The sequence below is a fragment of the Anabrus simplex genome, chromosome 3, assembly GCF_040414725.1.
Source record: "Anabrus simplex isolate iqAnaSimp1 chromosome 3, ASM4041472v1, whole genome shotgun sequence".
Taxonomy (NCBI): domain Eukaryota; kingdom Metazoa; phylum Arthropoda; class Insecta; order Orthoptera; family Tettigoniidae; genus Anabrus; species Anabrus simplex.
The window spans coordinates 67,903,381-67,920,171 of NC_090267.1; the positions used below are offsets into that span (position 1 = coordinate 67,903,381).

At 38.6% G+C, this 16,791-nt stretch overlaps 2 protein-coding genes across 2 annotated transcripts in view; both read right to left on the reverse strand.

Annotated features, from left to right (window-relative positions):
- The window catches only part of LOC136865972 (serine-rich adhesin for platelets), a 211,432-nt gene extending 211,153 nt beyond the window's left edge, over positions 1-279 (reverse strand). The window contains exon 1 of the mRNA XM_067142550.2: positions 188-279. The gene's annotated coding sequence lies outside the window, so the exon portion shown is untranslated. The remainder of the gene's footprint in view (positions 1-187) is intronic.
- Positions 1-16,791, reverse strand: part of LOC136866656 (trichohyalin) — a 185,328-nt gene that overhangs the window by 27,164 nt on the left and 141,373 nt on the right. The window lies entirely within an intron of this gene.

The window sequence follows — 16,791 nt, forward strand, 5'->3', positions numbered from 1 at the left end:
CTATATTACAAACAGTAACTGCTTGTTATAAAATCTAAAGGAGATTATTGTATTTGAGTTCGAATCTTAGGATTCTCCATTAAACACGTGGTAGTTCTGCAGTTCCCATTCATACAATATTATTGCCAGAAGTCAATAAAAGTTACAATTTGTTATAATAGTTTTCATACTATCATCAAACATTTACCTGTTTCTAGTTGGTGAAGAAAGAAGCTGCTGTTCCGTCTGTACACCGATCGAACGTAAAGAGCTGCCTGACGGAACACTTTCATCACCCAGCAACCTAACAGATAATATTAAGATATTAATATATTTGTCACTTAATAAATAAATTAATAAATTTGTCAATAAGCAAAACAACTTATTGGAAGGCATCATATTTGTTCAACAAATAGTGGTCCACTCAAACTTTAGCCAAGTAAACCTTTGTAATTGTTAACAAAACCATACCTGGTGCTGATAATAATGTACCCATGATTGCAGGGAACAAACTGGACAAGAGAGACAAATTTCGAAGATAACTTCCTATGTTCTTCACATCAGCAAGTGAAAGGATTCAAGTGTATAGAATCTGCATAGAACTGTCCATTTCACTACAAGGAACATTGACTTAAAGAGAACTACTTCTCCTGGCCTTTTCCCCTGTTTACTGGGCTGCCACTTTATGTGGATTAGGCCTAGTTTTACAGTCAGATGCACCTCCTGATGCCATATCTACATGTAGGAGTGTATTTAGTATTGCATGTATCTAAGACGGTTGGTAGTGTGGTGTTGCAAGTAGATGAACAGAAGTGTATAAAGACAACCACAAACATCTTATGTCCCTAAACCAGAGGAAACAACCATTTGCAGAGAGGATGACGATGAAACCCAATATAGACACATAGCCTACTCCTGTCGCATAATACTAAAGGGCCCCCTCAGGTCTTAATGTCCCTATGTGAATATAAATCACCATCAACAGCATCATAGATCACACTCCATATGAACACTGGGGAAATGTCTGGAAATGAATCCATGCTTTTGGCACACAATGTAGTGATTAGAAATTGTATACCACCACCTTTTCTACCCTGCGGTAGTTGCTTTGTACTTTGAATGGAGCTGCAGTTTTCTACACCTAGCATTAGAGATGTTGATGATGATTTTGTGTTCTACCAACTAGACATGATGTTACTTGCTGATAATTTTGAAATTTGGGGAAAAGATGATAAAGAGGTTCAAGTCTAACTAAGTGAAGTAAACCAATGAATCCACCTAATCGATAAAATATATTTTTTGCCTTAGGTAAATTTACATATCAATAGTAGGGTACCTGTTTCGTTTAGTAGCTAAACATCATCAGCTACAGTGTTTAGGTGAGATAATTGAAGGGTATTAAAACATATTCGCATGTTAGTCTTAAAACATTCACAACACCATAAAAACTTTGACTTTATTAAGCTTTGAAGGAGATGAGGGGGCAGGGGATGGATGTAAACAAAATTAAGTATATCTAGTCTTAGATTAAAAACTTATTGCCTAAAACACTTGTGATAACACATACAAATATTTCTTTTAAATATAGTCCCCGTATTAACATGTAATCTCGGATCTCCTGAGGGAAAAAAAAAATTATTGCCGTCTTCTTGTAGTATCATGTCTTGTTTAAGAGATTCTGAGTAATGTACATATGAAGAAAACTGGTGATGTTTGCAATGAAATTTGACACTTCATTAGAGAAAAGAGTATGGATGTCTTGCATCTGACTGTGCTTTTTAGGTGGTTGAATGAGGTTGAATAATAATGATGCTATTGGTTTTACGTCCCACTAATTACTTTTATGGTTTTCAGAGACACCAAGGTGCCAGAATTTTGTCTTGCAGGAGTTCCTTTATATGACTGTAAATCTTCTGACACTAGGCTGGTGTATCAGAACACCTTCAAATATCACCAGACAGATGTAGGATCAAACCTGCCAACTTAGAGTCAGAAGGCTAGCACTCTACTGTCTGAGCTACTCAGCCTGGCTAACAAGATTGTAAATATAGGTTACAGATCTCTTCATGACAATATTTCAGGGGTAATAGTAAGGTTGTACAGGTTGTATAAGTCACTGGTAAGACCCCACCCCAATTACAGTATGAATCCAATGTATGGGACCCACTTGATACAAGAACTGGAAAAGATCCAAAGAAACACAGCATGATTTGTTATGGATGAATTCTGACAAACGAGCAGTGTTACAAAAATATTAAAAATTGTGGGTTGTGAAGCTGCTTGACTACGAGGTACTTTCTGAGCTGTCAGTGGAGAGGAGTGGAATAACATTAGTAGACAAATAAGCTTGAGTAGAGCTTTAAAGGGAGAAAAGATACTGTATGCATATACAATCTATATATATAAAAGAACATGTCCGGACTGACTGACTGATTCATCATCGCCGAGCCCAAACTACTGGACATAAAGAAATGCAATTTTGAGGATACATTTATATTATAATGTAGGTGCTCACTAAGGGAGGATTTTTGTATATTCTGTCACTAAAAAGGTGAAAAGGGGGGATGAATTTTTAAAATGGGTGCATCTGTATCTCAAAAACTTAACAGTTTAAGGACGTGAAAAGTGGTATTTGGAATCTCCTTTAAAAATAAGGAAACATATTTTTTTGTTTTTGGAAAATCCTCTTAAGGGGGGTGAAAAAAGGTAAAAAAAATAAAATAAAAAGCGGTTGAATACCTGTTATGATGATACTTAAATCTCAAAACTGCAGATGTTACAGTCATCAAAATTGGAATTTGTAATCTCCTTTAAAAATAAAGAAACATATTTCTTTGTTTTTGGAAAATCTACTTAAGAGGTAAACAGGAATGACAAAGGGGGTGAATTATTAAAATGAGTATATCTATAATATATCTCAAAAACATAACTTGTTACAGACGTTAAAATTGGTATTTGGAATCTCTTGTAAAAGTAAAGGAAAATGCATAATTTATTTTCTAAAAATCCACTTAAGGGAAAGCGTTAAAGGGGGTGAATTTGTAAAATGAGCATATCTCAAAAACAACATATTACAGATGTGAAAATTGGCTTTTTTACTCTTTTAAAAATAAGTAACACATATATTTTGTTTTCCTAAAAAACAATTAAGGGGCTATAATGACCGAAAAAAGGGGGTTGAATTATTTTAATTAGGATACTGGTATCTCCGAAACTGAACATATTACAGACGTGAAAATCGGTGTTTGGAATCTCCTCAAATGTAAAACTTTTTGTTTTTGGAAAATTCACTTAATAAGGTTGTAAAAAGGAATGAAAAAGGGGTTGAATTATTTTTATGAGGATATTTATATAGCCGGGCTGAGTGGCTCAGACGGTTGAGGCGCTGGCCTTCTAGCCCCAACTTGGCAGGTTCGATCCTGGCTCAGTCCGGTGGTATTTGAAGGTGCTCAAATACATCAGCCTTGTGTCGGTAGATTTACTGGCACGTAAAAGAACTCCTGCGGGACTAAATCCCGGCACCTCGGCGTCTCCGAAAACCGTAAAAGTGTAGTTAGTGGGACGTAAAACAAATAACATTATTATTATTATTATTATTATATTTATATCTCAAAACCTGAAGACGTTACAGACATGAAAATTTGTATTTGGAATCTTCTTTAAAAATAAAGGAACACGTATTTTTTTGTTTTTGGAAAATCCACTTAAGGTGTTGGGGTGGGTGAAAAGAAGTGAAGAAAGTGTTGAATTCCTTTTATGGGATACTTATATATCAAATACTGAAGATGTACAGACGTGAAAACTGGTATCTGGAATCTCCTGTAAAAGTAAAGGAACATGCATAATCTGTTTTCTGAAAATCCACTTATGGGGAAGTGTTAAAGTGGGTGAATTTTAAAATAAGCATATCTACAGTATATCACAATAACTTAACATATTACAAATGTGAAAATCGGTATTTTAAAAATAAAGTAATATGTATTTTTTTTTTTCAGAAAAAACACTTAAGGGGTGGGGGTTGTCAAAAAGGACTGGAAAAGAGGTTGAATTCTAGTAATGAGGATACTTATGAACATTTTTATTATAATATCCTTTAAAAATAAACATGTATTCTTTTGTTTTTGGAAAATCCATTTAAGGGGAGGGGGATAAATGAATTGAAAAATGAGTTGAATTCTTTGTTTGAGAATACTTATATCTTGAAAATGAAGGATGTTACAGAGGAGAAAATTGGTATTTGGAATCTCCTTTAAAAATAAAGAGAGACAAATTTTGTGGCAGAGGAGGGAAGGGGCGGGGTGGAATCAACTTAAAGGTGGTGGGGGTGTAAAAGGAGTTGAATTCTTTTTATGAGAATACAAATAAGAAGTGGACCCCTAAGGGGGTTTTGACTTGAGGGGGGGAGGGTGAGGAACGATGACAAAAATATGCATTTACATGAAACCGTTTGAATTATGAAGTTAAAATTTCAAATGATAACCTAGGTGTTAAATAACAGAATGTTTGAAACAAATTTGATGATGATGATGATGATGATGAGGCTTGTTGTTTAAAGGGGCCTAACATCAAAGGTCATCAGCCCCTCAAGCAAATTTAACCGCTCAGAGAGTTAAATGGGGGTTAAGATCCGAAAACAAATATATTCACTCCTTTCTCCGAAACGATTTTAACATATGAAGACAAAATTTCAAATAGCGGTATGTATTTTAAATCCTAGGTGTGAAACAGGAAATACTTTTTAATGCTCCAGCCCTAAAGTGTTAAATGTGGTTAGCTCTGTAAACGAAATTATTCATCCCTCTAAAACTGTTTGATGTACAAAGTTGTAATTTTACAAGAAGGGTATTCTTTCATGTCCTAGGTGTAAAATTTCGTATTCTTCAAAATATTTCTCCCCTAAGGGGTTTAGGTAGTGGCTGACTCTCAAAAACACAATATCATTCTTCCGAAACCGTTTCGTGCACCAACTTCATTTTTTTATGAAGGGTGGTCTTCTATACCCTAGATGTTAATAAATACTTAAAAACATTCACCCCTTGAAAAAGTATTCATTCCTCGATTAATGTTCGACATACAAAATCAAAATTTCGCAGGTTGGTGGCTTTTACATTCTAGAAGTTTAATAAGATAGTGTTTAAAACATTCAAATTCTTCTGTATGGGGTTCAAATGAGTGTTAGATAACAAAAAAAATCATTCCCACAAAACCGTTTCACATATGAACTAAGGGCGTATTTCACACGCTCAGCTGACAGTAGACTCTCCAAAATGTAAAACTTTGAACAATAACTTTCAGTTTAAAACCATAGCGAAGCACGGGTGTCTTGCTAGTATGAAGATAAAGTTGGAATTCCAGAGAAAAAATTGAAGGAAATATTCATGTATAGGGATTGCGTATTGGAATAACTTATCACGGGAAATGTTCAATAAATTTCCAAATTCTTGGAAATCATTTAAGAAAAGACTAGGTAAACAACAGTAAGGAAATCTGCCACATGGGTGACAGCCTTCAATGACGATCGATGGTGATGATATGACGACGACGACTGACTGACTGACATTTCCCAACCTAATGGTGCCTATCTGAGTGCAGTTCAATACTGGTTGCACAAATTTTACGGAGACCTCAGTATCCACAGATATTTTGTACCTACTACTAGATTTTAGCAAGGTTAACAAGGTTGCCCCTGATATTGAAACAGCTACACTCCTAACCTGAAGAATAGATGTTGATTACTATGCCATGAGAATGGATCATGAAGGAATGAAGAGGACATAGATGAAAGAAGTCAGGAGACTGAAAGGAAGATGAATAAGCGTTGTAAAGGAAGACACCACGAAGAAGACCAAAGCATAACATTTGACCAGGAAATGTACCAAGTTGTAAAGAAATGGAGGATGTTCTCTAATTGTATAGCTCAGACGGGCAACGCGTACCCATCGGCATTCAAACAGTTCGGCAAAAGTTTTATCTCTCACCTGTTTGCTTGCCCAGTAGGAATAATAATAATAATAATAATAATAATAATAATAATAATAATAATAATAATAATAATAATAATAATAATTTTAACCGTGTGGGGATTTACTGGTTACCTCCATCGGGCGCGTCCCATTGGAATTGGGGAAGCTCGCTGGCTCTGCCGCCAGCAGAGTCAGAGGGTAGTAGGGAAATAAAATACCACCGTGAAAAAAAAAACTGGTCCCTTGCCAGGGTTACGGCGAAGACTGGTAAATGACCAGAAGCCAGAAAACATCTTGAGGCAACCTCTAGGGCTAACAACCCTAGTTGTAAAAGGATGGGTACCCGTCCAAAGCAAAGTCAAGTCAAAAACCATGATGGCACAACATTTCAAGAAACATACCCCAGGGGGTAAATCTTCGGATAAATCCCTCGTCGTGAACGCCACGGCGCACGAGTCTTGTTCGGATTCTGGGGGAGACTCGACATCATGCAAGAGACGAGTTAGAGCGTCTCGGTGTACCCCGAAGAGTCAAAAACTCAGGCCAAAATCTAAAACCTTTCTAGCAACTTTCAACATAAATTCACTTACACAAACTGGCAAGCTGAAAACCCTCACCAAAGCTCTTCACGAAAATCAGATATCCATAGTGGCCCTACAGGAAACAAGGTACCCAGATGAAGAGATTTTTGAATCTGAAGGCTACCGATTTTTCAAGAGCAAAGCGCAACGAGGAATCCTCAATAGAGCTGTGATGCTTGGAACCACGTTTGCTGTTAGAACCAAGATCCTTAAATCGGTTGCAAATTTCGAACCTGTGAATGACAGACTGTCTATACTCACAATTAAATGCGCGAACAAAACCTACACCCTAGTCAACGCACATGCTCCTACAAACGATAAGAACAAGTCTGATCCAGACGAAGTTGATTATTTCTGGGACCTACTGGATGAAAAATTGAACAAAATCCCCAAACACCATGTCAAGCTTCTTTTGGGTGACTTCAATGCCCAACTAGGTCGTGAGCAGAAGTACAAGAAAGTTATAGGAAATTACCCTGCTCACAAAAGAACCAATCCCAACAGCAAAAGACTGGTGACCATTTGTGAAAATCACAACCTGCAGGTCATGTCGACCCACTTTCGCCATCTACCCAGAATTACAAGTTGTCCATTTCATGACCGTATCGATGTTTAATCAAGAAGTAAGTATAAATAACCACCTAATCGATACTTTATTAATGCCTCAGGCAAAATTGAATAAAATTAAAACTTGCAGGACATGTTTCGACCACTTAGTGGTCCTCTTCAGCTGTATAAATAAAGAACTGAAAAGAAAAACATTATGACAATAAGCACAAATAAAAGTTCTTTGGAGACTCCTTTGATAAAAAATGGAGGTCATCAGAATAGGTCATCTTGCCTCTCGTTCTTGTTTGGAAAAGATGTTTATTCTGCGCTGTCTAGAGGGTCTGTCTTTGAGCGCGACCTGGTGAAGTAACGATGTGATACAGTTTGACAGTTCATGGAAAGCTCTGGAGAGAAGGGAAGTAGAGTTTTATCATCATCTAAAATAACATGTGAGGGAGGAGGGAGATTGGGCTGTGCTTCTGCGATGTCGTGTTTGATTATATCTCTTGTTCGTCTAGTCTGTTTCATGTCTACCCATTCTAAGTATTTGCTAATATTCTCATATAAGATGTTTTTATGCTCGTTGTTTTCGTTGAGATTCTCTTCACCGTTTTCCAATTTATCAAGAACGATGTGGATGTTTTCCAGGTTGTTCATCTCTCCTCCCTCACATGTTATTTTAGATGACGATAAAACTCTACTTCCCTTCTCTCCAGAGCTTTCCATGAACTGTCAAACTGTATCACATCATTACTTCACCAAGTCGCGCTCAAAGACAGACCCTCTAGACAGCGCAGAATAAACATCTGTTCCAAACAAGAACGAGAGGCAAGATGACCTATTCTGATGACCTCCATTTTTATCAAAGGAGTCTCCAAAGAACTTTTACTTGTGCTTATTGTCATAATGTTTTTCTTTTCAGTTCTTTATTTATACAGCTGAAGAGGACCACTAAGTGGTCGAAACATGTCCTGTAAGTTTTAATTTTATTCAATTTTGCCTGAAGCATTAATAAAGTATCGATTAGGTGGTTATTTATACTTACTTCTTGATCTACCCAGAAAGCAAATGACTTGGCGTTCTCCCGTCCAAGCTCTCGGAGAGTTCCAAATTGACCATGTTGCGATCTCCAGGAGAAACAGCCCTGAGATTATGAATGTCAAGGTAAAGAAAGGCATCAAAGTGGCCTCAGATCATCATATGTCTCTTATCAAATTCAAACCAATTCCCGCAAACACAAGGAAGACAACCAAACAGATCACACGCTTCGACAATGATAAACTTCGGCAAAGGGTCGAGGAGTTCCAGGAGAAGGCTAGACCAAATGACTGTGACTTTAACAACGCCAAAAGTCTTCTTGTTGAGGCCGCCAAAGACGTTGCAGAAATCAAGAGAAGCAAAAAGCATGCCTGGTGGAATAGTACCTGCGAATCAGTCCTCCAAGAAAGACTCAATGCGTGGAAACAGTACTACTCTACAAAATCAGAAAATGATTGGGAAACCTACAAAACCCAACGTGCCCAAGCAGCTAGGGTGCTCAGAACTGAGAAACGTAAATACGAAAAATCTCTCATTGAAAAGATAGAACAAAACTTTAGGAAGAATGAAAGCAGAGAGTACTACAGAGCTTTCAAATGCAAACTCACTGGCTATAAACCACCATCTCTATGCTTTGAGCGAACGGACGGCACACTGGTGACGTCAAATGAAGAAAATTGCAGCATTCTGGCAGATTACTTCAAGAATTTACTTAATTGCTCTAAACCGCAAAGCGAAATTGAGACCAAGGAACCCTTACTCAGGTACCCAGATTCCAGACCACCCAACAGAGATGAAATCAAGCGCCACATTGCCCGTCTCAAAAATAACAAAGCACCGGGGGAAGACTCAGTAGTAGCAGAACTATGGAAATATGCCCCAGAAGAATCACTTGATATCTTGCAAAAGCAAATAGAAGAAATTTGGAACAAGGAGACCCTACCCGAAGATTGGAAAATAGCTTTGATCCATCCATTTCACAAAAAAGGCAGCATGAAGAACATCAACAACTACAGAGGAATATCTTTGCTACCCGTGACTTACAAAATTCTATCACTTGCCATCCTGGAGCGTTTGGAAGCACAAGTCGAACATCAAATAGGTGAATACCAAGGAGGGTTCAGAAAAGGTCGCTCAACAGCTGAACAGATCCAAAATCTCAAAACGATCATCAGATATTGTACACTAAGGTCCAAGCAGTAGGTGTCTGTCTTTGTGGACTTTAAGAAAGCGTACAACTCCATTGACCGGGAAGTCCTGCTAAACATCTTAAATGAATTTGGAGTCGATTTGAAATTGCTGGCATTAATTAGAGCCACCCTGACCGATACAAAATCCAAGGTGAAGTTCCACGGATATCTCTCGCATTCCTTTGACATCAAAACAGGAGTCCGACAAGGTGATGGGCTATCCCCGATACCCTTCAACTGTGTTCTTGAAAAGATCATCAGAACCTGGCGGGTGAGATTACAGGAAACCAACTACAGTCCATTGAGAATAGGAACCAAATCCAAGGGGATTGCAACAGACTGCTTAGCATTTGCCGATGATATTGCTGTTCTCTCAACCGACATAGAAACCGCTAGAGCTCAAGTTGAAATTTTAAAGGAAATTGCCGAACAAACTGGTTTGCAGATACCGTTTGAGAAAACAGAAGCAATGACTAACATCAAAGAGGCTCCACCAAAACTCCATACAAAATACGGGGACATCACCCGAGTAGACAAATTCAAATACCTGGGTGAGATCATCATGAAAAATGGACTGGACAAAGAAGCACTTCAGGAGCGAGTACGCAAACTGGAAATAGCCTACCAAACATCCCGCACAATCTACAACAAAAAATGCCTTTCCCAAAACACCAAGATACGTCACTATGAAACAGTTCTGAAGCCAGTAGTTCTATATGCAGCCGAAACCCTGTCTCTAAATGCCAACAAAGGACTCCTTGAAGAACTGGAGAAAAGAGAACACAAAATTGTGAGAGGAATCTTGGGATCAAAGTACAGAAATGGAATCCACCAAAAGAGATCCAACAAGGAAGTCTACAGCAAAATAGAGAAAATTACCGACACAATCAGAAAAAGACGGGCACGATTTTACGGGTATCTGATGTAGATGTTGATTCCCATAGGGAACCTAAAATATTTGTCCCGAATGAGTAAATTTATAATACCAATATAATGGTATTTTACGGTCATCTGAAAAGAATGGACAGAAGAAAGTTAACTAAAGAAATCTTTCACTTTTTTGATTCAAACCCCAAAACCACAATTCCCTGGTTTAGAAATACCAAAGAAGACCTGCAAATGCTACATATCTCAGCTGAAGACGGCTTTAACAGAGATTTCTTCCGCAAGAAAATATTGACGAACGGGCTAAACCGAGACGAGCAACCGAAGAGAAGACACGGTGCCCCTTGGACAGAGGAGCGTAAGCAGGCCCACTCACAAAGAATGAGGGAAATTTGGGCTCTAAAGAAGGCCAAGTTCAGTGTCAAATGCAACAAGACTTAACGTGGTCCTTGATGGCCCCAGCGAATTATATATATATATATATATATACATTGTCCCCTTCAAAAGTGGTAATAATTTATTAAAGGAGAATGATTTATTTCATCAGCGAGTTGTAACATTCTTTAATCGCCAGGAGGGTGATATTTTACACTCCCGTGCTAGTGCGAACCAGCCGCCTGCGAACCGGTTTTTCCGACCTACCAAGAGAACGAGGAAGCAGGGTGAAATTCCTGTTAGATGTCCTTCAACACATGTGTATGTACCACGTGACCGGGCGAGCAGCGTGATTGCTATCGATCAATAAAATGCAAGGTCGAGTGACGTGAAACGAGAGCAGCCAATAAAAATGACAACCTTCACAGGAATGCAACAGATCCACCAATCGGATATAATTAAGAGACACACCTACGTCTTAAGACAGTGAATTAATGGTAATTCCAAAGGAAATTTTATAGAGGGTTTTTACTTCTGAACACTTGATTTGAGCGTGACACTCTAAATGCAGCTACGGTAGAGACTGGACGTCGTTTGCTTCACTGGGAGACTTTGCATTAGAGAAGGCACTGAGGACTGAATAAACTGCAATTCAGACATTTGGAAAAATTCTCTACAATTTATTTAGGATTGTCATAAGATAAATGTCCATCTCCGAGTTATTAAACATCGCGTGTGTATCCTGGACTATTGCTAAGACTTTTGTTAGTTTCAGCTTCTCTACGAGAACTCTGAAGAAGGAAGGTCGTTGGTTCGAGCTCGTTTCAAGATGGCTATCCAGTTCCGAGATGAATACTACTGTTTCCTGTGCACCTTCAGCTCCTCCATGAGTCACTAATCATGTAAGGCGTCGGACATGGGCAAGACTTTGTTCGATGGAAGGTGATGTGACCACGTACTAGGTCATCAGCCAGAATCCAGTTAACACCAGCCACATAAGTATTCTTTAAGAAATAATATTTCTATTTTTCTGTAAAATGTTTGTAAAACGTAGCCTTACCTTATTCATTTATATTTCTATTAGTGTAGTAGTAGTTTGACTTTTCATTCTTCTTTCTTCGGTGGGAGGTAGTTTGTGCTCTGGAATGAATGTGTATTTGGTTCTATTAGTTAGAGATGAGAGTGAATGTCATCGAGAGAGACCTCAACTGTCCTAAAAAGTTAGAAGGCAGGAGAAATAAAAGTAAATGAACCCCGCGTTAATCTTGAATGATTTTGAAATAATTGGAAAATTAATTGAGACAAATTAGGACAGTGTTCCAGTGTTTTCTTAGTGTAAAATTTCATTCTACGATTATACGACATGTATGTGAGCTTTAATTCGTTTAGAGTCATCTGAATAATTTCGTATGACAGCTTTGCAAGTGAGATTAAGCACGGTCAATAATATAATAATAATAATAATGAGTAAAAATAATTAAACCTAATTAGGGCTAAAATTTGAGTAAGGTCATGGGTTTAATGTTGATTTGTTCTTGGAAAGAATTATCGTGTGCTCACTTTATGTAAAGCAGGCCTGGAACATGGCAACCCTCCGGATGGAGTAATGATGAATTGTATGTATATTTTACTGTGCTATTAATTGAGTATTGACATGCAGATGGATATTATATTTTGTGTGATAATTTATGCATCCATTAGAGTCATTTTGGAAGGAATGTGTCACTGGACATGATTTCTTCGAGCTTGAGTGCAGATTAATCAAGAGCCACGACATTATAGGTGAATAAAAATAAATGCCGCAACTCATGTACCGTAAGCACGTATTCTAATATTTTGACCTGTGTTGTAGGTATTTTACTTGCTTATTTTGGATGATTTCTGTTTAAAAGATTCCCTTGAACATCGTTGTATAATTCATTTCTGCATAAAAGTGATAACCTCAACTCTATCACACTCTAAATCGATACCTGGGATATACGCGATATTGTCATCTAGAGAATGATTTCCCTAATTTGGAATAAATCCAAAATTTAATAATAATCGGTTAGTGTTCGTGTAAATAATATTATAATATGGTCGTGTACCTAAGTGTGAATGTGTGTTGTGTGATTTGATTATATTCTGTGTTTTGTGAATATTTCTTGAATGATTTTGTGATGATATTCTCTACTGTGTGGATTTACATTATTTTCGCGTGTCCGTGATTTGAGGAATTATGAATCTTTAGAAGATTTTATTATAATTTAAGGTAGATTAGGGTCTAATTCACTAAATTAAAGTGAATAAGAGAAGGCAACGTCCGTGTATTGATGTCACAAGATTGAATTATTAGTTATTGTACAGTCACTTATTACATAAAAACGAGTAAAGTTTAGGTTAATATGAGTTCAAATAGAAATTTATTATAAGAAGTTCAGTCACTTAATAATTATAAGAATGAATTAATTGATGAAGGGAAAGTCTAAGGAAGACTTATTAACCACAATTTCTTGAATTAAATAATTTTCAATAATTTTAATAAGGAAGAGAAAATGATCATTTTCTTGTAAAATAAAAATGAGATCCGGATGGAATATTTTAATTTAAGCAATTTAATTATCATTATAGGAGAGAGTGATACCAGATATTATTTTGATTTTCAATCCATTTTACAGTAAATTAATGATCCCTATATTTATTATTACAGACAAGAACATTCGTTGAGCTGTAATTTGATCAAGATTCCTTATAGACGATAGCACGAGGAGAAGAAATTTCCAAGAATCAATCCCAGATTTTGTAAATTTAATTGTTTTATTGAAAGAGTGTTAGTTTTTAATAAATGTATAAACCTATTTTAGTTTCCTTTCATTTGTCGCTAGTCCTTCATCTATTCCTGCCTTTAAAATTTTCTGCACAGCCGAGCGAACGGTCCACCTCTGAGACCCTCGCTCGCCGGCGAGCTGAGCCCGACATGATGGGGGCAATATATATATAATATTTTTATTTTTTTTACGAGGGATTGTGGAAAATCTTCAAAAGACACTTGTGAAGGGTCCGCACTCCACAAGTGTGTGGGATTCTTACCCACTAAAAACCACACACCCTTTTCCCACGATGTGTGTCATCACCCCGGAATCGCTCTCGCATTACTTCAGGGTGATATCACGCTTTGCCTTTCAGACGTCTTCTTTCTTCATTTCTCCTTTACGAATGTTCGTATGCTACCAAATCCTTCTTCTTCTGACGAAGGACGTCCTCCACATGCACTGCCACGTGATCCCAGGATTCCTGGTTTCGCAGCATCACCGAAATAATATTATCTGTTGTCAATTCTCCTAGTTCAGTTTCCACACATCTTCTCTGAGTCGTCCAATGGCCGCATACAAAAAAGGTATGAAATACGTCGTCAATGTCATCACAGTATATGCATGCTGCGTCACTCGCTCTGCCCACTTTATGCAGGAATTTTCGGAAATATCCATGTCCTGTTAGAAGCTGCGTGAGGTAGTAATTTACTTCACCATGGGCCCTTTCAACCCAGATATCCAAGCGTGGTATCAGTCCCTTGGTCCATTTGTCTCGAGGGTCACTTCCCCATCTGAGTTGCCATCGCCTCATCTGTTGACTGAAGGCACGCTTCTTTGCACATTTCTTTCCCAGCTCTCCTTGGGTACGCCAGATTTCATGTTGCTCCAATGCAAGTAGGTCTATTGGGGCTATTGCTGCCACCGTGAGGATTGCAGGTTCGGAAACTGTGCGGTATGCACATGCAATAAGTAAAGCCGCTCTCCGTTGTACGGCAGCTATCCTTCTCCGATACCAAGCAAATCTAAAGGATTCAGCCCAGATTTCAGAGCCATATAAGAGCACTGACTGAACCATCGACATGAGAAGACGTCGTTTACTGGATTTCGGATATTTAATATTTCCCATTAGTCTGCTAAGTGCAGTCATGTATTTTACTGCCTTGTCTGTCGCTCTCTGAATATGATTCCAGAATGTGAGCTTGGAGTCAAGTGTCACTCCTAGATATTTTGTGCTTGCAGATGTTTCAATCACTAACGCTCCAACAGTCATTAGTACAAGAGTTTCGATCCTTTTCCTCGTCAGAAGAACTATCTCCGTTTTGTGTTCGGCTAATGTTAGACTGTGGTTCATCATCCATTCTTTTATGTGCCGCATCACCTGGTTCAGTTTGATTTGAGCCATTTCAACATTACGAGCTACTATCAAGGCAGCCACATCATCAGCGTAGCCCACAAGCTTCGTGTCCTCTGGCATCTCCAAACGTAACAAGCCATCATACATTATGTTCCAAAGATCTGGACCAAGGATCGATCCCTGTGCTGCACCAGCCGCCAGACCTTTTGTCTTTTCTCCACCTTCCGTATCATACAACAGAGTGCGATCTTTGAAGTAATGTCTCATTATGCGCATAAGATATTGTGGTAGCTTGAAAGTTTCTTCAAGAGCTACCAACATGTCGCTCCATCTTGCCGAATTGAAGGCATTCTTCACATCCAGGGTCACAAGAAGTGTCAATTTAAGGAATGATGGTTGCCCATTTGTGCCCTTTCTGCTGTATTCACCACCTCCCACACTGCATCTAGTGTCGAGTGTCCTCTCCGAAATCCATGCTGGCGAACAGATAGATCCCCTGCTAGTTGAACTGCTGAGAGGATTCTGGGCTGCAGAAGTTTTCCCAGGCCTTTTCCAGCTGTGTCCAGCATACATACCACCAAGTTTTACTTTGCTGATCAGAACCAAACGAGCCATTTTCCAGTGGGGACTAAAAACACCCGTTTGCAGGCAATGATTGTACATGATCAGCAACAGTTCTGGACATAGTTCTGATATTATCTTTAGCACTTCTGTAGGTATACCATCTGGCCCTGGAGTTTTCTTGTTTCTAAGAGAGCTAATAGCTCTATTCAGCTCTTCTACAGTGAAGAGGGGTATATCATCCAGTTCTTTTTCATCGTCACAGTCAATCCTCCCTGAATGGTCTGGAAATAGTGCATCCACAATTTGTTTAATTGTTTGCGGATCCGCACTCGGGGTTGAAAATGTCCCGAGTTTCTTCATTACAATCTTATAACCTTGTCCCCATGGATCATCTTCTACTTCTTTAGCCAGTGCCCACCATTTATCAGCTTTACTTTTTCTGATTGCATTACGGAGTTCCTTCTTCGCTGACTTGTACTCCGCTGTGACTGAGGTATTCTCTTGACTGCCTCTCATCCTCTGATCCCTGCGTTGAAGTCGTAGACAATTCTTTCTCAGTTCAGCAATCTCTTCGGTCCACCAGTACGCTGGGTGCTTGCTATTTCGCGGTCTCCTTCGGGACATTGAGGCGTTGTATGCTTGATGGATTAGCTGCATAGTGAGTTCAACACATACACCAGCTGCTTCTTTCCCTCTACGAGCAAAACATTTTTCAGTTATGTTCTCAATTCCATTCCGTACATCAATGAACTTTTCCTTGTCAATACCGGCTACGTTCCACCGTGCTGGCCTGCGCAAGATGTTTCTTTCTTGAGGAGATTCTTGGAGCAGTCGAAAGATGATATATTGATGATCACTCCCCGTGTAGTTCTTGATCACTTGCCATTCAGAAATCTTAGGCGTAATATCCTCTGATGAGAAGGTTACATCCGGTATTGTTCCCTGACATCCTAGCCGTCGAAATGTTGGCACATTTCCAATGTTGTTGACCACCAAACCCGTTCTGGCTGCCATCTCCATTATACGATGTCCTCTGGAGTCTGTTTGTGGCATGCGTCATTCCAACGCTTGAGCATTTACGTCACCAGCGACCACTAGTTTTTTTTCCATTTTGCGTATTACATCCTCAAGACCATCAAGTTTCATCTGAAAGTTGGAAACAGATTCATTTTGCGTAAAATAACAGCTTACAATAGTGATTCCCCCAGTCTGTACCCAAACAAAACTGTCATCGCATCCATGCTGTGCTACTGGGACTTTTCCTAGATCTGGTATCCAAATTGCAGCTGTTCCAAGGTTATCCACAAACCACCCTGGATGGTCCCTATCTTGATATGGTTCACTAATAATAACGATGTCTACTTCCATCTTGTAAATCAGCTGTGTCATAAGATCGTTAGCTGTTTGACTCCTGTGCATGTTTGCTTGAAGTATTCGCATTTACTGTGATTTTTTGCCTTTTCCAGAGCTTCACGAAATATTGCACATGCTCACGATCCAGGAATATGATTTCATTTAGTT